Source organism: Hipposideros armiger, unplaced genomic scaffold (genome assembly GCF_001890085.2).
Source record: "Hipposideros armiger isolate ML-2016 unplaced genomic scaffold, ASM189008v1 scaffold_187, whole genome shotgun sequence".
Lineage (NCBI taxonomy): Eukaryota > Metazoa > Chordata > Mammalia > Chiroptera > Hipposideridae > Hipposideros > Hipposideros armiger.
In genome coordinates, this window is record NW_017731537.1 from 2,060,259 (window position 1) to 2,069,904 (window position 9,646).

The 9,646-nt window shown below is 46.6% G+C and overlaps 1 protein-coding gene across 3 annotated transcripts in view; it reads left to right on the forward strand.

The window, feature by feature from the left end:
* The window catches only part of FAM107A (family with sequence similarity 107 member A), a 70,230-nt gene that overhangs the window by 37,428 nt on the left and 23,156 nt on the right, over window positions 1–9,646 (forward strand). The window lies entirely within an intron of this gene.

Consider the following 9,646-nt stretch of genomic DNA (forward strand, 5'->3'; position numbering starts at 1 on the left):
TGAACGGTATGTGGAATGAAGTGGGCGGGCATCGGGAGGCCACTATGGCACGGGGCAAGCACTATGGGCAGTCTATCTGAAGTGTACCTGGCTTATAAGACGACCCCCCACTTGGAGGCATATTTTTCAGGGCCAAAAAATCGTCTTATACGCCGGCAAATACGGTACCTTATCGCAAACCTTTTACTGTTATGAACAATGCACATCCATGGCCACATAGCTTTGTGCACATGTTCAATCACAGAAATACACATTTCTACGTTGGCCTAGCATAGAGATTGGAATGTCCACATTTCCCTGGAGAATGGCTGTACTACCAACACCCCCTCCAGGAGTGCACCCCAGTGTGCATTTCCCCACACTAGGTATCATTTTGTTTTAATTTTTGCCAATCTGATAGGTGAAAAATAATACTCCATTGTTGCTTGAGTGTGCATTTCTTCAGTTTCTGGGGAGGCCAAGCATCTTTTCTTACGTTTGTGGGCCGTTTGGGTTTCACCTGCTGGGAAGCGCCATTGTTCAGTCCTTGGCAAGGCCCTGCTGGGTGTCTCTTCCCCTCCCCATCCCCAGCCCCCAGCCACAGGCTCAGCTGCTCCCCTGGAGTGTTATTTTGTAAAACGCAAAGCCCTGTTTCCTGCAGGATTGGCCTCCCAGGAAGGCAGAGTTTTGGCCCTCTGGACCCCCCCGCAGCCAGCCAGAGCTGAGATTAATGGGGATCCAGTTCCTTGACCTCCAGGCGCCCCCTGGCCAAGTCCCCTCTCTTGGCCCGGTCCACATTCTTACACCCCGGAGACTTCAGAAACCAAATCTGCTTAAAGAAAAAAAATCTGTTTTCTCCAAAATTCCAAACTCACCCAGCAAATACATTCCAGGGGCGATTATGAGCATGACTTAAGGAGTCTTTTCAGGAGAACATTCCTTTAAAGTCCAGTGCTCCCGAGGTTTAAAGTGAGATTGTACATACGCCAAGATCTACCACCATTGAAAATACCGCAACCACTGACCCAAGGATGCCACTGGTGAGAATTTCCCCTGTGTGTGGGTGCTCTTGCCCATGTACAGGAAGACATGTGTAAAGTGCTCATTGGAACATCACTCACAACAGCAAAATAGACGTTGAGTCTTAGGTCGACAGACTTGTGAAGGCCACATCTGATTGCAAAGCCCTGGCTGGCTCTTTCCACAAGGCATGGCTCTGGTGCCTGGAAGGAGACCTCACTGTGTGTGGGCTCTGGCAGGACCTCTCCACGTGGGTCCCTCCCCCTCCCGGGGGGCTGGCTGGTTTCCCATCGGGGCAGCTGCTCTGCCCTCTGTGCCTGTGCCTGCAGCTTTTCTCCTCCAGACCTGACGCCTTAGATTTGCACTGTCCAATACAGTTACTTAAATTCATCAAAATTAACTAAAACTAAATTATGGCTCCACAGTCGCACTAGCCACATTTCAAGTGCTAAGTCGCCGCATGTGACCCGTAGTGACCATATTGTCAGCACAAATATCAAACATTTCCATCACTGCCGAACATGCTTCTGGCAGACAGTACTGCCTTCTCACAGCTTTACAGCCAGGCAGACCTGGGCTCAACCCTGCTCCTCCACTTTCCAATGGGCTGAGCTGAGCAAGTTATTTAACCTTTCTAAGCCTCAGGGTTCTCATCTGGAAAATGGGATGACAACATAGCTGCCTCACTGGGCTGTTGCAGGGATTAACTGAGATCATGCCTGTTGCATGGTTAGCCCAATGCCTACCACATGAGCTGCTTAAAGGGTAATGAGGAGGGTAGGACACTGCAGTCTGACAATTTCATGACCTTTCATTTCATGAACAATGAGGGCAAGTCACCTCATTGCTCTGAGCTCCTGCCTCCTTGTCTGTAAAATGGGGTGAATGGCACCTACCCTGAAAGGCTACTGTGAGCATTATTGCTTATAGTCGGTGCTCCAGGAGGGTTAAGTCCCTTTTCTCCTTTCTGAAGGGTTTTCCTCTGTCAGATAAAGGGCTCTCACAAAGATCTGGAAGTAAATATTCCAGAAGAAAGAATCTGGAAAGCCAAAGTATCAACAAAGGAAGGCTCAACCTCCAAAATAAAATGATCATGGGATCTTGTTTTCTTACCCATCAGCTTGGGGAAGGGAAGAAATAGTTGAAACTTTTTATTGAAGAATAACATACATATAGAAAGGTGAACCTATCATTGAGTGGTATACTTACCACTCAATGAATTTTGAGAAATTGAAAATATCAGTGTAACCACTACTCAGATTAAAAAACAGAACATCAACAGTCCCCCACAGAGGCTGGCCGAGTGGCTCAGTTGGTTAAGAGTTGGCATAAGAGCATGAGCTCTGAGCAACAGGGCTGCCGGTTCGATTCCCACAAGGGCCAGTGACGCTGCGCCCAAGCTGAGCTGTCGCTGAGCTGCCAACAGGTGGCAGGAAGGCTCAGCTGGTGTAACAATAAGATTGCCGGTTCGATGGTGGGCTACACTCACCCGCAACTAAGACCGAATTTGGCGCCTTGAGCTGAGCTGCCACCCAGATGGCTCAGTGGGTAGAGCATGCGCTCTTAATAACAAGGCTGCCAGGTTGGAATCCCACATGGGATGGTGGCTACGCCCACCTGCAACTAAGATTGAACACAACACCTTGAGCTTAGAGGCCACAAGCTGCTGACGGGCAGCCAGATGGTGACTGGCGCCCTCCACAACAAAGATTGAAGAACAACAACTTGACTGGTCCCCTTCCCCAATTCCCCAACACTGTTCCCCTCCCCCACTTCCTCAATAAAAAAATCTAAAAAAAAAAAAAAGTCCCCCACAAAGCCCATTGGGCCCTTCCCATCCACCATGACCCCCCACAAAGGTAGCCTGATTTCTAATACCATAGATTCATGTTTAGCAGACAAACTTAAAAATTCATAGCACCCAGAGTTAATGAGAGTGTCAACTTCCCAGTAATCTCAGACACTGATGGTGGGCATATGAAGTGGTACAGTCATTCTGGAGGTTAATTTGGTTGCATGTGCTAAAATTTCAAATCTATGTACCCCTTGACCCAGCATTTCTACTTCACAGTGTCTGCCCTAGAGAAACACTCACATCCATGCACAGAGGGGCAAGCACAAGGATGTTCGGAGCAGAATTATTTGTCATAGTGACAAACTGGAAACAACCTAAATGTGCAACTAAAAGGGATTGGTTTAAAAAACAAACAAACAAACAAAAAACTATAGGCATCACGCTGTATTATCCACTGCAGTAGATCAAAAGAGTTAAGTGGAACTGCATGTATTGGCACAGAAATTTCTACAAGACATATTGTAGAGTTTAAACAGTAACCTGCTAAAAAATTACCAAGACAAACACACACAGAATAAAAAACAGTGATAACTCTGAGGGAGCGGGAAGGTTGGGGTTGAGAGGGTACAGTAAAGAGAAATGTGACTTTTCAGTGGATATGCAGTTGGGTTGTTCCAAATGTTTAAAGCAGCAATAGATTTGTATCTTGCCTGCGTGAACTATTTCACAGGCTTTTAAGAAAAATTAAACAGCCCACCATTGAAGTCCAGGTGAGGAGAGGAAGGCTGCCCCCCCGCCGCCCAGGTTGGGGGTGGCTCCTCGCCCAGTGCTTCTGCTTGGGGTCCAGACGGGCAGTGCTCTGGGCTTCTGAGGCCTGAGGGGCTGGAATGAATGGAGTCGTGAGAGGACCCTGGAGACTAGAATCATGGAGGCTTCCTTTGATGGGTGACAATGCCCTCATTACAGCACCTCAGCCGAGAACCCAACACCTGTGATGTAAGTGGACCCCTGGAAAGGAACAAGTCCCAGGGTTTGGCACCTTCTCCAAACAGTGCCCAGCACTTTAGAGGAAGGATTGCCGGGTTTGATTCTTTCCGTCCCTGGGGACGAAAGAGAGAGAGGCGGCAGGTGTTGCCTCACACAACACGGGTGGCTTTGTGCAAATGAGGCACTGAGGCAGAAGCTCACAGAGGGTCCTGTGATGCCCAGTGGCCATGGGCTCAGGAATGGGAAATGGGGAGGTGGCTGCAGCCAAAGGTGCATGGGAAAAATATTCTACTTTTAAGAATTAGCTTGGTGGGGCAGCTGGCCCAGCTGCCTCCGTGGAAAGGGATTTCTTAACTTCTCTGAGCCTCACTTTCCTTTTCTGTAAAATGGGGTGCTCTTGCCACCACATAGACACACACGCACACCACTATGAATATGGCCAAGACTGCAAGCTCCTGAGTCAGGCTGCCTCCAGTCTAACTGCAATGCTGCAGCTGTGTATCAACCTGTCTAAGGCCTCAGCTTCCCTTCTCATCTGTCAAACAGGAAGTCCACTCTCCCCTAATCTCAAAGGACTGTGAGGAGGCTTAAGTGAGACCATACAAGTAGTCTTATCACTGGGCCTGGCCCTAGGACACACTCAATAAATGTTTGCTAACAATTACCAAGTTGGTTTTTCTTTACTAAGCACTTGTGTGCCAGAAACTATGCTAGACATTGAAGAAACATCCCTGAATAAGTCACAGTCCCTGTTCTTATGGTGTTTACAGTTTAATTAAGAGGGAGACACACCTCCCTCTGGTTCACTCTAAGATCCTACACTCACCTCTCCCAAGGTCAGAATTCAAGTCCATCTATGTTTATCTAAGATGCACTTTTACTAATATTGGGTTGTCAGAAAAGTCATGACGTATTTTGTCTATGTTTTTCAAAGGTCATTTATTTATATAAAGAACAAAGATCAATGATATATTGCCCATTTTGTTTGATAACATTTTGCCATCTTTCAGTGAGCTTCATAATTCCTTGTTCATAGAAGGATCTGTCTTTATTTGCGAAAAACTGAACAAGGTGTTGATTTACAGCTTCATCTGAATTGAACATTATACCACGCAAGGAGTTTTGAAGAGAGAGAAGCAAGTGGAAGTCTGACGGCGCAAGGTCAGACGAGTATGGTGGGTGTGGCAACACATCCCATCCAAGCTCCAATAATTTTTGACAGGTGATCAAACTTGTGTGTGGTGTCGTGTTGTGGCGATGAAACACAACTCCTTTACAATTAACAAGCTCTGGACGTTTCTGGATGATGGATTCATTCAAACTGCCCAATTGCCGACAGTACACATTCAAATTGATTGGTTCCTTGATAACAGCTCAAAAAACACGACACCTTTAAAATCCCACCACACTAAGAGCATAACCTTCCTCTGATGAATGTCTGCTTTCGATGTCATTTGAGGCAAATCATCATGTCGGGACCAAGACCATTTGCACACCACATTGTTGTAAACAATCTACTTCTCATCACCAGTTATCAGTCACTTCAAAAAAGGATCATTTTCCTCACGTTTAATAAGCATATCGCAGATGTTTATAGGCACCGTGAAATGAACTTCAAGTTCACGCGGAACCCAAATATTGAGCTTGCTTACGTATCCCAGCTTCTTCAGGTGGTCATGAATGCTGGAATGATAGATGGTCAATGTTTCTGCAATCTCTCGTGTCATGTAATGTGGGTTTGACTCGATCAATGCCTTTATTTTGTCATCATCAGCCTCGGTGGGCCTCCCTGACCAAGGAGCAACGTTGAGATCAAAATCACCAGCACAGAATATCGTGAACCATCATTGGCACTGACGTTCTTGTAGAGCATTGTCACCGTAAACTTTATGCAACTTTTCACAAGCTTGACGCACGTTCTTCCCTTTATGGAAGTAAAACAGTAAAATATGGCAAAAATACACAGTTTGTTCTTCCTTCTTCAACTTGTTGTAAAATCTCCAAAACTCAACCAACTCACTCAATTTTTTTTAGAATGAAGTTAGAACTGTCAGCTGTCAAATGACATAGCAATAACAGATGCGAATGACTCTAGTACTTCCAAAAATGAACTAGTGCCATCTGTCGCAAACATGCGTCATGACTTTTCCGACAACCCAATATATGAAGTTCTAGAACAACAGACAAATCTGTGGTGACAGGGGTCAGAATAGGGCTCCCTCTGGGAGAAGGCGGGCATTGCCTGAGAAGGGGCACCTGGGAACCTTCTGGGGTGCAGGGGATGTTTTGTATCTTGATCTTGGAGGTGGTTTGTGGGCAAACACATTTGTAAAACTTCATAGAGTTGCGCACTTAAGATGCGTGCACTTTATGGATGTGTGCTATACCTCAATTTTCAAAATGTTTACAAACAGAGCAAGGTCCCACAATTGTTACTTGGCATATGCATCCTGTGGGGAATACTAAGGTGGATGTAGGATGTGTCCACGGTCTCCTTGACCCTTCTCACATAGAGGCATCAGCCTCCAGGAGAAACAGCCAAGTGAAGAGGAGGAGACTGGGGATAGGCCCAGGGAAGGTCACCAAGGACCAACCCTAAGAAAATGTTCTCAACAATTGGGCATGAAAAGGAAGCAGGTAGCAGGCACAGGAAGGACAGAGGAAGGCAAATGTCTTTGGCTTCAGCCAACACTGAGTTGTGTTCTGCCATAGTTGGGTATGTTGTACAATATACCATCCTGTCTCCTCTGGTATTGTATTGTGTGTGCTAACTCTTTCTAACCAAAATTATAAGTAAGCCAGCATCTTCCAATTCCTAAATGGTGTGCACAAATGAGGACTGGCTGGATTTATCAGCACAGTCCTTGGAAGAGACTATCAATTACCTGTAATACGTCAGCGACAATCCAGGTGGCTTTTCAAATTAGCTTTGCCTTCACAAGTGGTTGCATGCAAGTGAGCATTTACTCCCTCACCAGTCATTGAAAGACGAGAGGCCTCTCTGCCTTGGTCACTCAGGTTTTACTGGACACAGGTTGGCCTGATTTTCCAACAAGCCTTTCATGCAAGCAGGGTTGGCAGGCATTCAAAGGACAATTCTTTAAACTCCAGTTCTGCAAGCTGCTCCTTATAAAATTCTGGTTTTGTCATGCTAATGGTGCCCTTGAGACCCAGCCCCACTTCCCAAATCTGTGTGGGGAGATGTGAGAAGAAACTTGGAGCCCCTTTAAGCCCTCTGAGTAGGTCCTTTTTCTATGTCCTGGAATTTTCTTTCACAGATGAGGTTACAGGTCTTCTTAATCCCTTTGTTAAAAAAAAACACAAAATAGGCTTGGCCAAATCCAACACACCCTCCCTCTTCTATGCCCTCCTTGGTGGCAGAGATCAAAATGGGAGCACCCTCGGGAAATGTCAGAACCAAGCCCTTCTGTCCACCCCAAATAATCTCTGGGCTGTCAGCAGGGAACCTCCCTTGGTTCTGGCCTTGACTTACTCTCTGTGGAATTGCCACTTTCCCCATATAGCCCAGAGCTCCCCATATGGGTGCATTCATTCATTCACTCATTCACTTCATTCATTCTTTCAATAAATCGTTTTTGGGCATCCAATCCAAGCCCAGCTCTGGACTCTTCTGGGGAGTCAGCTGCGAACAGGCAAGTAGAGTCTGGCGGAGGAGATAGGACCCAAACAATCACAATTCAGTGGTGAATATTAATACAAGGGAAGTCTGGTGCTGAAGGAGCACATGATGGAGGAGGACCACCTTAAGGAAGTGGCATTTCAATAGAGACTAACGGATAAGAAGGAGTAGCCAGAAAGAGCTGAGGACTGCATCCTGGGTGGAGAGAACAGCTTGTGTAAAAGCAGGGAGATGAGAGACAGCATGGCTTTCAGGGAACCCAAGTAGTTCTTAGTGGCTGGAGTATGGGGTATGAGGAAAAGTGGCCCCCATTTCTTTGCCGACCTTCCCTCATGTGGCTGCCCCTCAACTCCACTGCAGCCGCCCTGGCCACCTTGCTGTTCCCTGAACATTCCTGCATGCAGCAGCCTCAGAGCCCTTGTTCCGTCCGTTCCCTCTGTCTGTGACGCCCTTCCCAAAGATATCTGTTTGGCTAACTCTCCCCTTCCTTCAAGTTTGTGTTCACATCTCACTTTCTCAATAAGACCCCTCTGAGCAGCCATGTATAATATTACCACATACTGCCCCCAATTACACCGGGCCACCCCTCTCCCTCCTCTCATTTTTTTCATAGTATCTATCATCTCTAACATGCCATCTACTTCACTTATTCATTATTGTCTATCTCCCCCACTAGAATATCAGCTTCACAAGGTAAGGACCTTTGTTTTCTTCACTGGGGCATCCCAAGCCCTTGAACATTTGAAGAAACGAAGAATAGATGGGATTTGAGAGGCTGGCAGGGCAGGTCCAGGGGAAAGCATGTGAATTTGATTCCAAGTGCAAAGGGAAGGCACCAAAGAGCTTTGAGTAGGGCAGGATCAGAGTCTGATTTACATTGTAAAAGCTTGTTCTGAAATCTGTGTGGAGAATGCTTGAGGGAAGACGAGCTACTACAGACATCCAGGCAGGTGGCAGCGGTGGCTGGGCTAAGACGAAGGGTCTGGAGAAGCAGATGGGTTGAAGAAATCCCAGGAGGCCATCTCACCGTGCCTCGGTGATCTGAGGACTGTGCAGTTTCGAGAAGACAGGAAAAAGAAGATTCCCAGGCTACTCTCTGAGGGACAGGGCCAGAATGGGACCACTTGCCAAGATGGGGGACAGAAGAGGAACAGGTTGGGGGCTGGAATGGTCAAGAACTCCATTTAGGCCACTATGAATTGGGTCTTTTAGACTTTCAAGTGGAGATGTCAAGTAGCCATTGGACAAAGTTTAAGCTCAGAATGAAAGTCTAAACATTTGGGGATCGTTAGCTTAGAGTTGTTTTAAAGCTGGGAGTGTAGAGGGAGAGGAGACGATGTCTAAGAACTGACCTTGAGAACCAAACCATGAAGCCTTCTGAATTGGCCCTTGGAAGATAAGGGATTCACCAGGAAAGTGGAGAAAATGCAGGCCAGGAAGAAGGGAATAGTGCGGATAGAACCTCAACATAAAAAACCATGGATCTCTGTGCTCTTCAAAATTGTCAAAGTCATCAAAAACAGTCTGAGCAACTGTCAGAGCAAAGAGGAGCCTGAGGAGACATAACAACTAAATGTAATTTTGGTATCTTGAATGGGATCCCCAAACAGAAAAATAACATTAGGTAAAAACTAAGGAAATCTAAATAAGGTATGGACTTTAGTTAACAATAATGTTCATTAATTGCAACAAACATGCCATACTACATACACACATATCTACATACATGTTAGATGTGAATAATAGAGGGAGTGGGTGCAAGGTATAAGAAATTCTCTGTACTGTCTTCTCAATTTTTCTCTAAATCTAAAACTGTTCTAAAAAACATCTTTTAAAAAAAAAGAGGATGAGGGCCGGCCGAGTGGCGTGTTGGTTAAGAGCTGGCTTGGGATGCCAGAGGGCCCCGGTTCGGATCCCACATATGACAGCCAGTGACATTGCCCTCTACAGCTAAGATGGTGAACGGCAGCTCGACCTGAGGCTGGGCTGCCGTGGCATAGGCTGCAGCCCCTGCTGCAGTGGGCTGCCATAAGCTACCGTGTGTAGCCGGCAGCCAGCGTGACAGTCAGCAGCCACCGTGAGAGGCTGTCCAGAGGCCGGCGACTGATCTGACTCGCCCGGGAAGAGTGCAATGATGGTGCCAGCTTGGACCAGTGAAGCAACATCCTCCACAACTAGACTGAAGAACAAAACAACAGCAACTTGTCTGTTCCCCTTCCCCCAAT